This window comes from Bolinopsis microptera, chromosome 10 (genome assembly GCF_026151205.1).
Source record: "Bolinopsis microptera isolate Bmic1 chromosome 10, MBARI_Bmic_1.0, whole genome shotgun sequence".
NCBI classification, from domain to species: domain Eukaryota; kingdom Metazoa; phylum Ctenophora; class Tentaculata; order Lobata; family Bolinopsidae; genus Bolinopsis; species Bolinopsis microptera.
The window spans coordinates 1,588,156-1,602,240 of NC_087081.1; the positions used below are offsets into that span (position 1 = coordinate 1,588,156).

General features: G+C 40.5%; 1 protein-coding gene across 1 annotated transcript in view; it reads left to right on the top strand.

The window, feature by feature from the left end:
• The first annotated feature begins 1,143 nt into the window (after positions 1 to 1,143).
• The window catches only part of LOC134822166 (uncharacterized), a 53,554-nt gene continuing 40,612 nt past the window's right edge, over positions 1,144 to 14,085 (top strand). Inside the window, exon 1 of the mRNA XM_063833078.1 lies at positions 1,144 to 1,186. The gene's annotated coding sequence lies outside the window, so the exon portion shown is untranslated. The remainder of the gene's footprint in view (positions 1,187 to 14,085) is intronic.

Consider the following 14,085-nt stretch of genomic DNA (forward strand, 5'->3'; position numbering starts at 1 on the left):
TATATTCTCCGCCCTCTTGTACCCCTCCTTCGTGTTCCCCGCCCTCTTGTACCCCTCCTTCGTGTTCCCCGCCCTCTTGTTCCCCGCCCTCTTGTTCCCCGCCCTCTTGTTCCCCGCCCTCTTGTTCCCCGCCCTCTTGTTCCCCGCCTTCGTGTTCCCCGCCCTCTTGTTCCCAGCCCTCTTGTTCCCTGCACTCTTGTTCTCCGCCCTCCTGTTCCCCGCCCTCGTGTTCCCCGCCCTCTTGTTCCCAGCCCTCGTGTTCCCCGCCCTCTTGTTCCCAGCCCTCTTGTTCCCTGCCCTCGTGTTCCTCGCCCTCGTGTTCCCCGCCTTCCTGTTCCTTGCCCTCTTGTTCCCCGCCCTCTTGTTCCCCGCCCTCTTGTTCCCCGCCCTCTTGTTCCTCGCCCTCTTGTTCCCCCTCATCTTGTTCCCCGCCCTCGTGTTCCCCGCCCTCTTGTTCCCCGCCCGTATATTCTCCGCCCTCTTGTACCCCTCCTTCGTGTTCCCCGCCCTCTTGTACCCCTCCTTCGTGTTCCCCGCCCTCTTGTTCCCCGCCCTCTTGTTCCCCGCCCTCTTGTTCCCCGCCCTCTTGTTCCCCGCCCTCTTGTTCCCCGCCCTCTTGTTCCCCGCCCTCTTGTTCCCCGCCCTCTTGTTCCCCGCCCTCCTGTTCCCCGCCCTCGTGTTCCCCGCCCTCTTGTTCCCAGCCCTCGTGTTCCCCGCCCTCTTGTTCCCAGCCCTCTTGTTCCCTGCCCTCGTGTTCCTCGCCCTCGTGTTCCCCGCCCTCTTGTTCCCCGCCCTCTTGTTCCCCGCCCTCTTGTTCCCCGCCCTCTTGTTCCCCGCCCTCTTGTTCCCCGTCCTCGTGTTCCCCGCCCTCGTGTTCCCCATCCTTATGTCCTGTACCCGGCACAATAATGTAATGCTCTAATGGGGTATATCTGATTTTTCCTTATATCGGGTTTATTCTATACAATGCACTTTTATTTTCCCCGAGATGCCTGGTATATAGATAGAGCTATAGAGGTTAGGGTATACTTATAATCGGATTTAAATCTTGTTTCTTCTAAAAAAGCCATGGTGATTGTTAACCTGATGTTGCTAAATTTGTTTACCTGCAGTTTAACGCTGGTGCTTAATGATGGTGTGAGAACTGAGGACACAGAAGATGTTGAAACTGTGAAGGGGAACCAGGGTGAGTCACTGCTCTGAATTGTGAATTCTCTAAAATAGTACATACTTAATTACGGTATCTCCGGATAAAAATGTTTTCCAGCAATCTCAGAAGATTGCCTTCAGCGCCCTCTACAGTCTACTCCTTTAGTTACCTCAAACTCCTTCAATTTCAAACTTTATATAATAGCTAACCATCTTCTTATACTTACTTGTACTTGAAAAGGTCGTTGGAGTGGCCTGCACCACACAGTAACTCCTTTCACCGGTGTATTAGACCTCTCCATTATACCCTGTTTGTTGCTCGTTGTTCTGCATCTTCTATCCTGATGTTATCGACACCTGTGAAGATTGCTGCATCCTCTCGGACACATGACAACCAGTTTTTCCGAGTTTTACCTTTTTTACCATGTTGTGGGATCCAGTGCAGAGGATAGTTGTAAAGTAAAATAAGGTGTAGCGACCAGACTGATCCTCCCGGGGCGTACCAATGGTAAACACTGCCTGCTCACAAGTACTACTCACTACACACTATACTGACTTAGTCGTCCTGCGACAAATCCCCACAAAACCCACGATATAATCAAGTATCGAACGCTAATCTAACACGATAGGTACGAGATTTTAGTATCGTACGGGTACAGAGAAGGGGAACAATCTGAAGTACTGTAATTGAAAAGATATAACAAGGGTACGATAATGAAGTGTCGTACACGGATACTTACAAACCTCTAGCTCTGCAAGCAACACGTGCTGTGATAAATGAATAATACGATAACTCAAGTATCGGTAACTATTGTACTTTAGCTCTTACAGGCTACTGAGTGAGTGCCGTATTACTTTCAATATGATCGAATGACTTGATCGGATCTTAAGTAAGGTATGAACAAAGGAAACAGTGCATTCGAACAACAAGTTTCGAAACGTGATAAATTACAGTCAATCAATAAACGAAACTAGTGACTCGCCGGCCACGTTACAGTGTTTTTCGGCAGCGGTAACTTATTTAAACTGCACCTAGCAAGCCACCCGAAGAACTGATTGTAACGGGGCAGATGAGAATTACCAGCACTGCGTTACTCGGCCACACTTGGCTCAGTGTGTCCAATAATATAACCTAACTAACTACCCTGACTACCGCGTGACCTCCAAAACCAATCCTAATCTACAACACTAATCTAATCTAATCAAACACTAATCCTAAGGGTTTTAATTCACTAAACTACAATTTCCTAACTAAAATATCACTACACTTAAACTGCTGAAACCAGCTTCCACATTACACTATATCCCCCGGGAAGATTTTATCGATTTCGTCAATATCTCAAGGTATTGACAAATTCGACCAAACCTCCCCCTACCTACTAAAATCCTAAAATACTAAACCATTAAATCTCTAAAGAAAAATAAAGAAGAATGCACGTATAAACCCTCACGTGACTAACACTAACCCTAAAATCCCACGTGCTAACCTCACCCATGTCCAACTCCATACACAATAAAAAAATCTACACGAATGCACCTTACGTGTGAAACTGAATTAAAAAACAAATAACAAGTGTATTATACCCAACATTGACCGGCGAACTGATAGCTACTTCAGAAGCAATGAAACTACAATCTTCTAGATAAAATGAGTCATAGTACTTTCAGCCGGAGCCATCATGAGTGACATAAATCTAAAAAATAGTATGGTTAGTTTCTAAATATAAACTCAAACTCTGAAAAGGAAACTGCTGTGAAAAGTGAAACATCAATAAATGGACCAAGTATTTTTTTTTAAAAATTTATGGAAAGCCCTTCGGACGAAATACAAATTAATTATGCAGTAAAGGACTCTTGAAAGGGTTTGTACTATTCATTCCTGAGGGGCGAAAAACAAATAATTACGAACATATAAAAAATGCTCGTAACAAACCACATATTAAAACTTTCTCGTGATGATTTTATAACCGTAAAAGATATACAACTTATATTTTTTTGACTGGTTCAAATACTTTAATGGCCTTCAAATCAGCATGACAAAATAAAAAATTGGCCGAGGAATAAGAATTTTAGTGCCCAGAATTTGGACCCCCAAGTGGTGTCAAAAACGCGAATTAATTAGGTAATAATCATTTTAGTCTCTTGAGTCTTGATACCACTTTAGGGTTAGGCGGGTTCCTGCTAGTTATTACTGATTCATATATAATCTTAAACTAATTGCAACACTACAAATCTATTAAATTTATTGAGTATTATGTATCGCTATTGTAATAATTTGAGCGAGTAATATCCTGTAAAAACCCAGAATGTATAACATGGTCATGAAGACTTTGTTGTAACTTGTATGAAAAGCATTAGGTAATACATTTTAAATCATGTATATTACGATATACATATTGCACGTTTCTATTCTGTAACTTTAACCGTCAACCATGGTCCATGATAAGCCTTTTATCATTCCATAATGTTCATTATAAGATGGTTCTATGGTTTTAAAATTTGCACTCTGAAAATAACTCACTCTATCTACCGTATTAATCAAATTATTAATTATTACTGAGATATTCATAAACAAGTCTTCTCATATATATATTGTTAGTCAGCCACAACTGTCAGTAAAACAACGCCTTGACTTCAATTGTCGGTAAAATGTACCTTTACAGTCATCCTCAAATTATTTGTTATGTAGTAGTGTTGAAAATAATTAAAAAACTTATATATATATATATTTCGTTGCTGTACTCCTACACATTAAAAGTCGGTGTTGATTAGATCTTCGAAATTCTTTGCATCATTTATTAAACATCGTTATCTCAAATTATTTGTTATATTATAGTAGTGTTGAAAGTATTAAATATATATATTATATATATATATATATAATATTATAATTCTAATAATCGACATTTCTAAGATCCGTGTTGCAGCTCAAAACATTTCAACCCAGTTTATCATAACTTACAAATCAACAGATATGTGGAGCCCTGTGGTTAATTACAAAAGTATCCCTGCTGATCTGGATACTTCTTACCTGCACCTGAGAACAGACAGCACTGTCGGTAGTGGGGAGGAGATAGGGATATATTTCTATAGTGAGGAAAGAGAAGAAGTAGGAGGTATTGGTATCCGGTTCAGTACTCGTGTAGAGTATTGGCTTCACTTTTGTCAATTAGGCTACACTCCCTTCCAGAGTCTACCTACAGGAACAGATAAACACTGGGTATTAGAGAAACATAGATACAGGTACATAGTATATTGTAATGGAAAACAGGTACTCGACATAACGGTGTCATCTAAAACGTGTAGTTATGTAAAATGGAACACTTATTGGGGAAGAGAAGTGAGCAGAATAGAGCTTAGTACAGGCAGCACTGCCTCTTATTATAATATAGGTTAGTGCTTTGGTAGTATAGTACCTTAGTAAGTTAGTACAGATTTGGGTGACAATGCTATTATTTTAAGAAGTGTAATTAAATTTATATTTTAGACATTGTTTGATCCGATACTGCGATGTCGTGTATTATTAAACCAGTCATGGGAGGATCAATGAACGTTGAATGAGGGTACATTCGCTCTTTCAAAAAAACGATTCTTTACTCACTGTTATCATTATCGTTTCAGAGCGTGTGTGGGAGTTTGAGAGAGCATCTCTTATCAACATGGTGACTGGAACGAAAAAACTTAGTGATAGCGGGGGTCTTTTGGTCGCAACAATTTTTAACAAGCAAACTGGTATGGTGAAAAATGGAACAGTTTGCAAGGATGCGTTTAACTGGTATTCGGCACAGCGTTTTTGCTGGTCAATTGGATATCACTTCTCTGACTGGGGAAGTAATCCGAGAAACATGAAATATGTTCCTGAGTGAGTTTGATTTATGTGTCAACATTTTAGTTTCTGTTGCAATGGAAATGCTGTTTCTTTGCTATTTTGAATATCCGAACATTCTGCAATCTGCACCATTAAACCATTCAATCATTTAGGGATTGGCTGAAACGAACTGACATGTCAATAGTAATGGATGACGTAAGCTGTAAAGAGAATGATATTGACATATCAGATTGCGATTTTCGCATTTTGAGACACAACTGTCAACATGAGGACAATATTTGGCTCCACTGCTTTAGTAATACAGGTATGCCCTGCCTAGGTCGATCTCGATGAAATCTGGAACGAGTTTCGTGTCAACGCTTTGCTCCATTTATCTCTATCACACATGAGCAAACGCAACTGGTCAGGTTCCATTCCAGTGTCTTCGAGTAGAACATCAGGAAAGGGCTTATATGGTCGTCCTCGATAACGCTGGCCGTAGGATGGTTGCCAAAAAGGAGTTGTTGGGCAGGTTGGTCCTGTAGACGGTAGACATGCCCTGCAAAATTGAAGTCTTTGTGTCTTTATAGTATCTGTCAACGATGGTATCTTTCCATAAAGAACGGAGTTAGGTGTATGTGATTTCCATGAGATACCAAAGACCCTTCGTACCATTCTAGTATAAACACCGTCTAGTGCTCTTATATCAGCCTTTTTAAAAGTCTAGGTTTCTGCGCCATACAGCAGAACAGGTTCTACTGCAGTTCGAAAATGTCTTAGTCTTGATCTTCATAGACATATAAGATTTCCAAAAAGCATCCAGACTCTGTAAAGCTTTCCATGCGAGGCCTTTCCTGACATTGATGTCTCTGCTTGTTGAGGCTATAAAAGATCCTAGGTACTTAAAGTCATGAACTTCTTCTAAAGGGATGCCGTTAATAAAGACTATTTCGTCTGAGTTGACAGGTCGCGGGATGTTGTTGGACATGTATTTGGTCTTTTCGATGTTAATAAGGAGACCATAACGGGCTGCTATGTCAGAAATGCTTTGGCAAAGGCGGCCATTTTCGCTGAAGCTGTCAGTAATTGTTGCTAGGTCATTGGCAAAGTCCAAATCAGCAATGTAGTTACTGCCATTTTTAAACCCATCACGTGGCCCTATTGCCAGTCTTAGTATAAAATCCAGGACGATGATAAAAACATCGCCCTGGAGAATTCCGAGGTTGGTAAGGAATTCTAAGGTTATACCTTCAGGGGTCATGATTTTAGCCTTAGTGTTGATGTAGAGTGACATAATGGCTTTTATGATTATATCAGGAAAACCGTAGGAAGCCAGGATGTCGGGAAGGTGAGATCTGAAGATGCAGTCAAAGGCCTTTGAGAAATCAATGAAAGAGATGACACAAGGAAGCTGGAAGTTCACAACCTCTTCGATGATACGTCTAAGAGCCAGAATCTGTTCACGAGTCCCTTTTCCAGGCCGGAAACCATTCTGGTTGTATCGGAGGCGAGGTTTTATGTGGCTCCTGATTCGGTTTAGAAGCAGCCTGTTGTAGATTTTCGTGGCAACATGGAGGATGGAGATGCCTCTGCTATTTTCAGGAAAGAACTTTTTAGCTCCTTTGGGTATAGGAAGAATGGCAGTGACAAGAAGCTCTTCCGGGGCTTTACCAGTAGTTAGCATGTTGTTGAACAGTAATAGTATAGTAGTGTCCAAGTCAACACACTTGTACAGCAGAGAAGGAATTCCAAGGAGTTGGTGGAATGGAGTCCGGGAGTTGATGCTCAGGACAAAGCTTTGTTATCTTTTTTGTAGTAGAATGTAGGATCCCATCGAGGACTGAAGATTCTCGGTGGACATTCGTAACAACGCAGTTGTTACATTTGGAGCGGACACGAGGAGTATGAGCAGAGGAGTTAGCAAGACCTCCGGCATCAGAAGATGCTACAGGGTCATGAGCAGCGCATGATATACCAGCATGCCTCTTGTTGCAGAAAACGCAGAAGCTTGGGTTGGCTCTGGAGACGATGAGGGTTTTACCAGCTTGAGTCCACTTGTCGAGAGGTGAGATAGGTTTGCAGATAGGGTCGCAGGGTAGGGCTGAGTTCATCCGTTTCGTTTTCTCTGAGACCATAGTTGTAGTTGTTCAAGAAGGAGTTGATGATAGAAATGATTGATGCAGTCTGATAATAGTTATTCTTTATATATTGCATGATGTGAACTGATCTCGTAAGGTTGCTTAATCGCTTGACTCAGGGGATGATGTGAACCCTGCTTGATTCAGGGGATACTGTTATTATACAGTAATATGATCTGGTAGACAGTGGTCCGCGGACCACGGTCCGCAGACCGTGGTCCGCGGACCGTGGTCGGGCTATCTCGATACTGCCGGAATTCCGTCATAACCGTACGTGTCCCTATTCTGCTTGAGAGCTGTAGATAGTTCATCTGCTGAGAACGGTGACGTTTCAATTGGGAGTTCTGGCTTTTGGACTTCAAAGCTACCCATTCTGATGTTGTCAGCAGGATTGTAAAGCAGTTTGATGTAGTGGTCAGTCCACGCCTTTGCTCGATCTGCCTTGTTTCTGTGTCCAGGTAATGGAGACATATATTTAGGCTTATGATTGGTAAGGTCAATTATAAGCTTCCACGCAATACCAGAGCTGTTTGACTTTGTCTGCCATGCTGCATACCCTGAGTGGTTTGCGGGTTGCGGAATAAACAGCTGATCTACTTGATCAATTGTCTTATTAACAAACGATTCTTGTATGCTGGTTTTAACCTTCCTAGGACTTCAAGGGTGGCATCACGTAGGGCTTTTATAGTTTTATAGCAGCTCGTGTCTTTCTTTTGTAACTATCTTTCAACGCAGCATCTCGTGCCTTGACAGCAGCCCGGTACTCAGGAGTCAGGATTGAATTAAATTTGAGCAGTTAGACTAGTCTTCTTCCTTTTGAGAAGTACTTTCTCTGCTGCGGCCTGCGTCATTAAGTTGAAGCTGGAGTTGGAAGGCTGTTGAAGTTGCAGTGTTACTTTTCAACTCCTCCCAGTCATATTTGATAACCTTCGGTCGGACGATGTTGGTCCTTACTGACAGCTTGATGGTCGCTTTGACAATCCGATGGTCAGATTGAACCGAGGGATTAATGTATGACTCACAGTTTTTAAGTGAATTCTGCCATTTTGAGCGAATGAGGATGTGGTCATTCTGATGCAGTTGACCATTTGGTGCTGTCCAAGTCACCTTTTTAGAATGCTTTTTGTTAAACTTTAGCGCACCGATGGTGAACGCGTTTTCTTGGGCAAAGTCGAGAAGGTGCTGTCCGTTTCGGTTAGTACATTCATAAAACGCGTTGGTGTTGCAGGTGCCTTTCCAAGGTGAGCATTCAGGTCGCCAGCTATAGCTACTACGTCATGAGGTGGAAAAGATCGGACACAAGAAGTTAACTCTGCATAGAACTGTTCAACTTCAAGGTCTGTAGACACATTAGTGGGTGAATGACAAGTAACTAAGTGTGTGCAAACTTCACCGGTAAAAGAAACACACATCATCCTGTCTGAGAAGACGTTATGGTCGATGTAGCAGCGTTGGGCCCAAGGGGAAAGAAGGAAGCCAAGTCCGAGGAGCGTTCTACTTTTAGGGGGAGGAGATGCTAGGAGGAACTTGTAGCCATCACGCATTATATAAGGAGTCTTCTTAATACGATGCTCTTGAAGTGCAATCACAGGTATGTCGAAGGCTTTGGCTTTGCACACAAGTTCCAATTGCTTCCATTCTTCAGTGAGAGATCTTACATTGTAAGTAAAAGGTAAAAGGATTCTGAGATTTTTTTGTTAATTTTTGGTTTTTTTGTTGGACCTTCTTTTAACACAGATACCATCAGCTGAATCTCTCCCCGAAGGGTTTAAAGGTGTAGCATCATCATGAGCTGGACTATCAGAAGGAGAGGTAAGGGCTGAAACCATAGTGCTGTTATTGTTTAGTTCGTTGTAATGTTAATAAACGGGTACTTTGCGAGAGCTAGGGGTCTGTAGCCCACTAGCAACAAGTCCAACATCTCAAGCAACCAAAAATGACTGATAAGAAAACTGAGAGTCTGCAGCCACACACAGACAGTGAGGGAGAGTAAAATAGGGGGTTTTGTGCCTCAGTACACAGAACCGTAAGTCATTAAGCTGTGAGAATGTTCTTACAGCAAAATTAGGCTAAAATCTCTGACATCAACATGTTTCTAGTTAAAAGGGAGAGTGTTCTGAATAACTCTGATGGCCAGACTGCCATCTTGATGTCCGCTGGAAGTAGTGCGCACGTCGCATCTGCCACTCAGCATACCTGCAGCAGGCACGATCCTCTGAAGCTCTTGCTACACGGCGTTAACTGCATCCGTGCATTACCATTCCCGGGTGTCAGTAGCACGAGTATATTGCTCGGACCCACTCCAGTATAGTTTACCTCAAAAACTTAAACTATCCATAAACTTTCTAATTAAGTTACGATTTATTTCATTATACAATTAATACTAAATATCCCGTATAAGCATTGCGACATAAAAATGATATAATAGGGTATCAGATTTTGGGTTTTGGTTCTATTTTTTTTAAATAATAACATTTCGCTGTTCAGGATGTGTTGACGAAATTTTGCAGCAATCAAACAAAAACTGCACTGTGACTAATATCGGGGGATTTTTGAAACACTTGTGTTATAATGAGAGTAAAAAAGAGTACTTTCACAAGTGTGCTTATTCGAACACTACTTATTATGCAACAGGCACTGAGAGTAACACACTCTTTAGCGTTTCTACTGTATGTGAAAATGACCCGTACGGTTATCAGGCATGTGGTTTTCATACGAAAATTACCTTACAGAGCATTTATTTCTGTGGAGGTTATTTTAGGAACGATACAAATCTAGAAGAACAACAGTTTGTAGCGTGTAACCAGAACTGTAGCAGAAATTCTGGTGAGGAATCATCACAGAGCTTCATTAACGGCAATAACGAAGATCAGTGTGACGACAAATGCGACTCTGACTACTGTGAGGATGAGAGTGTATGTGAGGGTCACACATACGGAGTTAACTGTCCTAGTAAATATGACAGTAAATATATACCTGTAATCTATGTTTGTGATGCAGATGATGATTGTTATAACAAAGAGGATGAGAAGCACTGTAACAACACCACAATACCAACATGTATACATTATTATAAGAAAGTGAGGAGGGGAGAGGACATTACAGTCCCCATATTTAACTACACCAGGTGTAGTGTATTTGATCACAGTGAAGAATACTCGTACACCTATCCGTACTGTTACGGATATCTAGAACAAACAAATTGCACTGATGTAAACAGAGTGGGTGGTTCCTGTTTGATAAATGGTTTCATGTCGAGTGTATCAAAGTATGTGTTCTGTGGAAGTGAATATAAGCTGACCAATGAAAAGATTAGTCTCTGTGACGATAATCTAGAAAACGATTGTAGGTCAATATCTGCAAACTGTGTTGTTCACAAACACAAACTCTGTGATGGAGTTAGTGACTGTGAAGATAATAGTGATGAGACCCGTGACATATGCCACCTAACAACAGTTGGATTCTTCAACTGTACTCGTAGTTTTGGTGGCGATAGAAATATAACAATACCCATAAAATGGATAATGGACAACCAAACCGATTGTCTCAATGGAGAAGATGAACAAAGAAACCTTTGGAAATATTGTGGAGAGAAAAATGATTTGGCTTATAGAGTTGTCTTGGGAGACAAAACCTGCCAGGATATTTTGTTGTGTCCTGGAGATTCTGATCAAGGCTATGTTGATTTTGACTTTCTTTGTGATGGTGTGAACTCTTGTGAGATTGAAAATGAGGTCTGCAGAATTTCGCGAGATTTCCCAAGTATCAATACGACTGCTGTGAATGAAAGATGTGCTGGACGAGATTTGTGCAAATCATTGGACTCTACAAATGTAACATGTCATATACGGGAATTTCAGGGGCCAGCAGGATCTGCTTTCGGTGTCAATATAATGCTCAATGTGCCGACCTCTCGAGTAAACTGCAATAGTCTTTTCGGTGAATATTATGCATTTATCAGTTGCATGGGATTATGCTTAAACTCCACGTGTCCTATTCAGGACACTTTTTTAGAACATGATTCATGTCTTGGTCAGTATCCTGACCGAGTCAAAACTCTGGCAAACAACAATAACCTGACTTTTGTGACAATGTCTGATGTAGTTGAATATGAAAATACAATTTTCCAATGTAAGAATACTAAATGCATAAAGTACAGCCAAGTTTGCGACCTTGTTGATGACTGTGGTGACATGTCGGATGAACGAAACTGTACAAATCATATAGTTTGTGAGAATACAAACAACCGGACAGATCAAGTAAAAGAGCACTTGATATCTCATTCCCAGAAGTGTGATGGTAGATTTGATTGTTTTGATCTTTCAGATGAATGCAATCTAGAGTGTGGCAAAGAAATCCTCCAAAACTGGTTTTTGAAACTTTATTGCTGGTTGTTGGGCCTCTTAGCAGCAATTTTTAATATCATCACCGTGTGCAAAGTAGCGAGTTGTATTAAAGACTCTGAAACAAGAAGCAATCTATACACTACAGTACTAATTTGTGTAATCGGAATGGGTGATTTCCTAATAGGAGTCTACTTGATCGCACTATCAGTATTCGACAGCATTATTTTCGGAAAGAATTATTGCAGGAAGCAAGCTGAGTGGTTATCAGGAAATTCTTGTTCTGTTCTTGGAGTTATCAGCACTGCGGGATCACAACTTTCTTTATTTTCGATGACTCTTTTGAGTTTGATCAGGATGTGGGGAATTCTGAACAGCTCTCTTAGCATTCCAGCCCTTGTCAATAAAAGAGCATTAGCAAAATTAATTGGGATCGTTATTGGAATCGTTACTGCTTCGATATCAGTAGCAATCATACCATTGGTCCCCGCCTTAGAGGACTACTTTGTGCAAGGTTTCTTCTATGATCCACTCTACAAGCTATTTATTGGATTCCCAAACAAAATGAAGCATATTAAAATTCTTCAAGCATACTACAAAACTGAAAATTTGTTGGCGAATACAACTTGGGCTGAGATTGGCAAGAAAGTTGATGGAATGTTCAACCAAAGCTTGAGTAGAAATGCAGTACACTTTTACGGAAATGATGGTGTGTGTCTCTTCAAATACTTTGTTCGTAGTGATGATCCTAGAAGAAACCGCATAACATCGGATATGAAAACAGAAATGATCGACGTGAAAGGAAATATGATAGTTTGGCTTATGTTGGGCGTAAACCTTTTCTGCTTTTTGGTGATAACCGTGTCTTATTTGATGATCAACATTATATCTTGGAAATCGTCCAGAAATTCTGGGCAAAGTAGCAATCCAGATGCTATCCGCAGAAACCGAGCAATACAGACCAGGATTGCGCTGGTCATAGCCACAGATTTCGCCTGTTGGGTTCCATTTATGATAATCAGTGGGCTCCACAATCTCAAAACAATCGACGCTACAGATTGGTACGTAAGCTTCGCTATGATACTGTTACCCCTCAATTCGGTCATCAACCCTTTGCTATATGATAACACTCTCAGAGAGTTGTTTGGTGAAGCTTTCAGAAATTTTGCTGCTAGATGTTTAAGAGGCGCTACTTGTTTAAGATTGCAAGTTACTGCTGTAGAAATGGGAGATCAAATAGAGGGAGCATCGCAAGTAAGAGCAAACGAGGATATCGTCGCAGAAACGCCAATTCAGATGGAATAATAGACCTACTAATGATAAGGTAGGATTTTACAGATTTACATAGATTCTTCGAATAAGCAGGATATATGCTTTATTAAAAACTGTTATCATCAAGATGAATGTACATTTTACATTATAAAAAATGAATTTACATGATATAGATTCCCATAAAAATGATGGCTGAAAACTTTCATCAACAGTTTAAAAGTCTTAATTGGTTTATTAGTGATTAACATTTCTACTCTCAGGGTGATATTACGTAATGGACAGCTACCAAATGTATGAACGAGCTTAGGGAAGATAATAAAGTCGATGGACACTATTTCCTTTCAAGCTCCACAGCATGACCACAACAATGAACAATATTGACTTAAATGAAGATGTTGAAAATATTGGTACCCGCACAGGAACTGTAAAGCTGTAATATTAAATGACTGCTTCTTCTTTATTTCAATACTTTTATGATCCACGAATTTATAGTCATTAGTTTTTCAAACAATCCATTTTTAGTTTGAGCAGCTACTGTAAGTTGATGTATAGATGTGGATCCTGGAGGGGAGGTGAAGCATATGTTTTGACACGTGACAGACATTAACCAATCAGAATCGACTATTCAAACCCTGAAATCGCGGCCATGTGTCACAAAAAATGCTTCACCTTTTGTTGTTGGTATTTTGTGATTTCTCACTGATTAGTTATATAATATATTACGCTTTTACAGATATCTTCTTGGCTGCTTGATTATTAATGTTATCTTTTTTTTCTAACTAAGGCTAAATTCTTCTGACTGTTATTTTTAGTACTAGGATATATTTACTCTTAAGCAGAAGAGCTATTTTTGTTTTCAGTGAAAAGCCTGGAATTTATTGTATTGAGTGGTTTGATTGCTTTCTAGTTTCTGGTTTACCTTACAAGAAATATTTATGGCGGCCTAATTTGCGACGACCGAAATTTTGGCGGTCCGAAAATATGGCGAAATTGAACAAAAACCGTCAAATTTCGGACGTCACAGAAAATAAGGTTATTTTTCATCATTTTTTGTGACAGTAAGCAGTAAGGAAATTTCTGAAATTCGGTAAAATCATGTTCAAACTTAGTCTGTATTAATAAGACTGTAATACTGTAAGACTTTCATGTTAGCACATACATGTATTTTAATGCAAATTTAAACTGTATTGCTTGACATTCAATTCGTCATTGGTGTGGTGATAATTTGTCCCAAGATGCCAGAATTTATTTATTTATTTTACTTGATATTACTTTTTAGAAACAAAATAAAGCAGTGAAGGCACAGTCATTGAAATAAGCTAAAAGATAATGCGACGGATTTTATTACGACGACCGAAATTTTGGCGGTCCGAAA